Source organism: Mixophyes fleayi, chromosome 3, assembly GCF_038048845.1.
Source record: "Mixophyes fleayi isolate aMixFle1 chromosome 3, aMixFle1.hap1, whole genome shotgun sequence".
Classification (NCBI taxonomy): Eukaryota; Metazoa; Chordata; class Amphibia; order Anura; family Limnodynastidae; genus Mixophyes; species Mixophyes fleayi.
The window spans coordinates 149,053,659-149,059,658 of record NC_134404.1 but is presented as its reverse complement, the minus strand read 5'-3'; the positions used below and the strand labels follow the sequence as shown (position 1 = coordinate 149,059,658).

At 37.4% G+C, this 6,000-nt stretch overlaps 1 long non-coding RNA gene across 1 annotated transcript in view; it reads left to right on the top strand.

The window, feature by feature from the left end:
- The first annotated feature begins 308 nt into the window (after positions 1 to 308).
- Positions 309 to 6,000, top strand: part of LOC142142798 (uncharacterized) — a 53,005-nt gene continuing 47,313 nt past the window's right edge. The window contains exon 1 of the long non-coding RNA XR_012689334.1: positions 309 to 411. This is a non-coding gene — a long non-coding RNA (uncharacterized LOC142142798). The remainder of the gene's footprint in view (positions 412 to 6,000) is intronic.

Here is a 6,000-nt window from a genome sequence, read left to right as displayed (position 1 = left end):
CATATTCATTCTAATTTTTTCAATTCTCAAAAGAAAAATAAGCAACATTCATTCAAATAATAATAAAATAATAACATGCATTTTCTTATTAAATATACATTTAACTATAATTATATAGGTGAAATTTAGTTTGGTGCCTTATAACAATATTACTAGAGGCATAGACTAATAAATCTGTTATCATGTCTAGCTGTTTGCATAAAAAAGCAATAAGGTTGCCATATAATATTTTAATTATTAGTAATAACATGGCAATTAGAATTACGATATGTAATATTACTGAATGTGTTTTTCTGTCCCACACAGGCTACTTGGGCAGCTTATGTAAGTTAAAAATATATTTCTAAAAGAAAAATGGACTTAATAAGCTACAGAAGTTTTAAGTATTCCAGCGTCAATGTAGGAGAAGAGGTGAGTTCAATTTACTTGTTCAAGAGTACTGCAATATATGTCTTATTTTTTTTTTTTATTTAAGTGCTATGTCTTACTAAAAAAATAGATTTCCTCATATGCAATTTTCATTAATATTTTAAATATACAGTAACTCATGTAACTACTTCCAAGGGATTCATGTTTATTTTCAGTTTTGCAATTCTGACTGTGAACTGACATATTAATTGTGTTCACAAAACACAATTTTATTATTAATGAAATATCCATAGATACATAGTAGCAACAATATCACTACAAATTCTAGAAAATGCACATAAATGTCACTTGAATTAAATAATTAGAACAACCTTTTTAAATCGACAAGAATAAGCCTAATCAATAGAAGAAATGGTAACAGAATTGGGCAAGCAAATGTGGAAGTATATATAGGCTTGCATTAGCAAGATACCTAGGTACATAGTTATTAGTAAGGGTTGAGAAAGACCCCAGGCCTGATTCATGAAAGAAAGTAAGGCAAAAAATTAGTGCATTTTTTTCCTGGACAGAACCATGTTACAATGCAAGGGGTGCAAATTAGTTTATTATTTTGCACATAAGGAAAATACTGGCCTTTTTTTTCACGTAGCACACAAGTGCTGGTTAGCTTTATTTGAACACTGAAATGTAAAGTTGATCTAGAACAAGACTTACCCCAAATATAAATCGGCCATCACATTTTAAATTTGCTCCACCTCTGCAACAAGGTTTTGCCAAGGTGCAAAATTACTCAGTTTTTTTGCTTTACTTTTCTTAATGAAAGAGGCCCACTATGTCCATCCAGTTAAATTTTTTATAAATTTTAATTATGTTGATACAGAGTGGCAAAACAAATCAATGAAGCAGTGGCCAATTTAACTTTAAAGGGAAAAGCATTCTTTCCTAATCCCACAAATGACAATAACGTTTCCTGGATCAAACTCTCCTTTAATGTCTTCTACTAATTATAGCTACAGATGGCAATTATTGTAAAAAAAAAATATTTCAATCAATTTTGAGACTTTAGCAAAATATTTAAAATGCTATTTTAAGTTTAAATTCACCTTGAAGTAAAATTATATGATAAATAACTGTACTGTGTCATCATTCAACTGACTGCTTCATATTTTTTTGTTTCTGTGAGTGAGGTGCTTCCCATCTCATAAAATATTCTTACTCAATAGTGTAAATCCCACTTTTGCCACTCATTGCTCCAAAATCTTTTAAATAACTCCTGTCACAAAATAAACTTTGACTTTCCAGTCATGAGTGCATGCACACTGCAGGATCGGAAGACGGTTGGAACGAAATTTAGAGTTCTGCTGAACAATCAAATAAAACGACGTACACACTACAGAAATTTCAACCAACTTTTTATGCCGAGCGATTTTACATGTGATTGATGTTCCGATCGCTCGGTACATGGACTGCATACACACTAGCCTTGTTTAGGACGATAAAGGGAAGAGCGGACGTCCCTTTAGTGACTTTTTACAGCCATGTTGTCGTGAGCAATGGCTGTAATTTCATACTCACTGTTGTGGATCGGTCGGAAGTTTATACACACTACACAGCGGAAACGAGATTGGAACGAAAATATTAAACGGTACGACCAACCAAATGAGGCGACAATCGTCCATTAGGGCAGACTTTCGACCATCGTGTCACTGCACACACTGACCCGACTTTTGAACGAGCGGTCGTATGTCGGCTGATTTAGCCGATTATTGGATGAAAACTGTGTAGTGTGTACCCAGCTTAATACGCTATTGGCCCGAACGGTCGTTCATCGTTAGATTGACCCAATAGTTGGCTGAAAATCCTGTAGTGTGTACCCAGGCTTACTGACACAGGAAGAAAAGTTAAAGAAATGTTTAAGCTTTCCACTGCAGGGCTGGTCACTTCTGTAAACACCATTTGCACAGCAGCCATTAGGTCAATGTTTTAGTCACTGGTCAAATACTGAGAGATAATCCCATCTACATACATCCTTTGCTTTCCTACCTACAGCTTGTGAAGCACTAACTTTCTTGACATGATAAGTTACTCAGTAGGTAAAACGTTGACTCAAAGAGATGTCAGGTAAATGATGTGCTCTAGAAGAGATTTTTTCTGTAATGGAACTGCATATTTTCAAAGTTTCATTGGAGAGAAGCTTATTGTATCACTTTATTTTAGTATGTTAGACTTTTAGTTTAATGTGTACAGTTACACATTCATCCCCAAAAAAAGAAATCTATCTGGTAATACAAATAATGCAAATAAACAATCTGAATGCCATAATTTAGTATTTATTCTACCATGGTCAATATTGAAAAGATGAACCACTGCTTTATCAGTTTTTTGTATGGGATTTGTATCTGTAACAGGATGGGCTTACTTTGCCACTGTTTTTCTCTCAGCAGTATATCTGTTTGTTTACCACTTTGGCTTTGTGTTCCTTTTTACTATCATTAAAATCTGCTATTTCTGACTAGTCCCACTTATGTTAATTAGTGGCAGACACTCACTGACTGTGCGTTCCAACTGCGCACTAGTTGTAGGAGAGTAGTAGCTGCCACCACCAGGTTCTTTCACCAGCACCCGGAACAATTTGCTTCTTGTTATTGTATATAGCTGCTGCCTCACCTCTTTTCTAGTGACTCCTGGCCACTTACTTTGGATCAGAACTGCAGGATAGCAAGTAGAGAATTCACTTATGGCACTAGTTTCAAAACAGGACAGCTGGAAAATATTTGCTTGTACTTGAATACGGGTGTAGGTGTGTGCAATTTCTGTCCAATTTTTAAAAATGCAAATTGCATTCACTTTGTGTTCCTTGATGTATCAGGTCCATAGTTTCTGAACAAAAACTAAATACAAATATACAGTCTGTATTACAAGTGACTGATCTGCATACCTCCCCTATTGACTATCTGATATGCAAGCATGTATTTTGGGAGTGTGTGTATGTGAAGAGTAGATGCTGGATTATCACAGATTTACACTGTAAATGAAGATATGTAGTGCGCACTAATCCTCTATCTTTGCATTAACCAGTTGTATGTCTGATTTTATCTCTTTAGAGAGGGTGCATTCTTCTCTCATTAGCCAAGTTACTCCACCAAAAGACCAGAATGTTACTACAAGAGGCACTCCAGTCCACTAATTTAAATAAAATGTGATCTTTATTGACTTTCTTTAAACTAATTAATTACACTTATCTCAATCTATTTAGGCCAAATACTAAAAATTATATAGAAATTTGTGAAAAGATTGAAGAAACAAGTGCTTTTAGAAATATAAAATATGTTCAACCCATCCTATCATTACCATATTAATTATTTGTATTATTTATCACTCTCAAATCATGGAAAGTTTAGTGTTCCTCATATAGGTTATTTCCATGAAGTATAATCATTTTTATCTTGCCATTTGTACATTGTATATCCATATTTCTCACTTGTTACTAGATTTGTTTGAATAAAGTTATAACATATCAGAACAGTCTATTAAGTTGCATATTCTGTCAGTGTTTCACAGGAGGAGGCAACGCACTGGTTGTGTGGAATGAAGTTAAGGGTGGGAACCTGAATTCAGTTTTGGACATATTGAGCTTTAAGTAGCATTAAGACATCCAAGTGGAAATGGGAGAGAGGCAGTTAAACACACAGGATAAAATAGGAGAGAGGTCAGGGAGAAGAGGTAGATTTGGGTGTTGTCTTCATAGAACTGGTAGTGGAGGCCTAAGGAGTGTATTATTTCATAGGTGACAACATTCTGTGTTTCTACGAATGCCATTCTGCAATCATGATGAAAGCAACAAACAAGATGCTATATCACTAGTAGCTCACTCCCATAGATACAGTAGTAATATAAATAGATGGGTTTTACCCCTGACCTTTTCCTTTGGACCCTCTTTTCAACAACCCAGAATTTCCTACGGATCTCTCCCTAACTTTGTTCGACTTCTGGTTGGTGAGTGGTATAAGTTATATAACTGATAACCCAAGATAGCAACTTCCCTCTTTTTGTAGACATTCAATACAAATTTGATATTCCCAACAAAATTGTTATCAGCTTCTGCAATTCACTACCTTAGTAAAACAAAAAATTGCCTCTTCATATACCTCTCTCTGACCTTTATTTTTAGAACTCATAGGCCCTGGCTCATCAATCTGTGACCCTCACAAATTAGCCGTGAGGAAGAACTTGGTGAGACACTTGAGAACAAAGATTGGGCAGAGATTAGAGATAATTCCATGTCCAGCTCAATTTGTGTAAGGATCAAAGAAAATGTTTATAAATTATTGTATAGATGGTACTATGTGGAGAAAAGACTCAAAAAGATTAATTCAAATTCTTCAAACAGATGTTGGGGGGGCTGCTATTCTGAGGTCTAATTTTTGGATATTTGCTATTCTGTCCAAAACTCTCTGGTCTTTGTCACAAGCCGCGGCGGTACTCACAGCCGCCGTGGCTCGCTTCTGATGCCCTCACCTTGACGACCAGGACGTCATTTCCGGTTTGACGCCTCTCGTGTGGCGCTGCGTCCCGGCGGTGCTGGTAGCCGGGCGCATGCGCGCAAATAAGTACAGCCTGTAAGCTGATTAATGTAATCATTACAGGGGGCTGTGTATGATTCAGAGCTAGGCTCTGATTGGTGGCCTTTTCTATTTAAGGCACTGAAGTCTGCAGCCTCACTGCCGGGTATAGCTTTTCTGTCACAGTCCTGCTGACCTGCTTGCTCCTAGTTCTTGTCCTGTGGATACTCTGTTGGATTTCTGGTGTATGACCCCTTGCTTGGGTTTGGACCCTGTCTGTTTTGCTTGTGATCCTGACCTTTCTTGCCTGTATCTTGGACCTTGCTACCATGCCTGTGACCTCTGACCTCGGCTTCTTTATTGGATTCGCTGTCTGCTGCCGGCCCTCGACCCTTGCCTGGACTTCACTCCACTTTCCTGGGTTCTCCCCAGCCAGTACACATTTTACGACCCTCTGTTAGTCTGCGGCCAAGTCTGTCCCCAACACTAGGGGCTCCAGTGAACATCAGACTTTCAGAGCAGACTCCGGGTTTTGCTGTACCGGCTAGAGGGGTTCCTAACAGTCTTGCAGTCCTTTGTCACTTTCTCTTGGAGTAGCAACAGCAGCCCATCACCAAAAAAAACCTAATAAAACACATTATTTCTGCTACCACCTGCCAGTTCATGGCCGATTCGACACAATCTAATCCCCCCCTAAATTCAGTTTATTATTTATGGAGTTTTCCACAGTCTTTGTATGTAGTACATGACGAACTTAATTAAAAATTAGACAAATCTTTTGACAAAATATGGGGCCCACGGTTATTATTCTTTAAAGCCCGATCTCCTTTTGATTGAATGCAGTTCTCCTCTGCTGTATGTAACACCATCGTTTAACATCATAAGTCACTCATATTTTATATCAGGCATGCACTTAGGAGAGGTTTCCAGTTGCCAGAAACTCTCCTCTCAAAACTCTCCTCTGCCCCCTCTGCTCAAATCGTCATCTCCATATTTTTTGTTAAAATCAGTAATTAATGTATCTATTTTTTTTTATCCATCAGTGTGGGAGGGCTGCTCTGCTGCATAG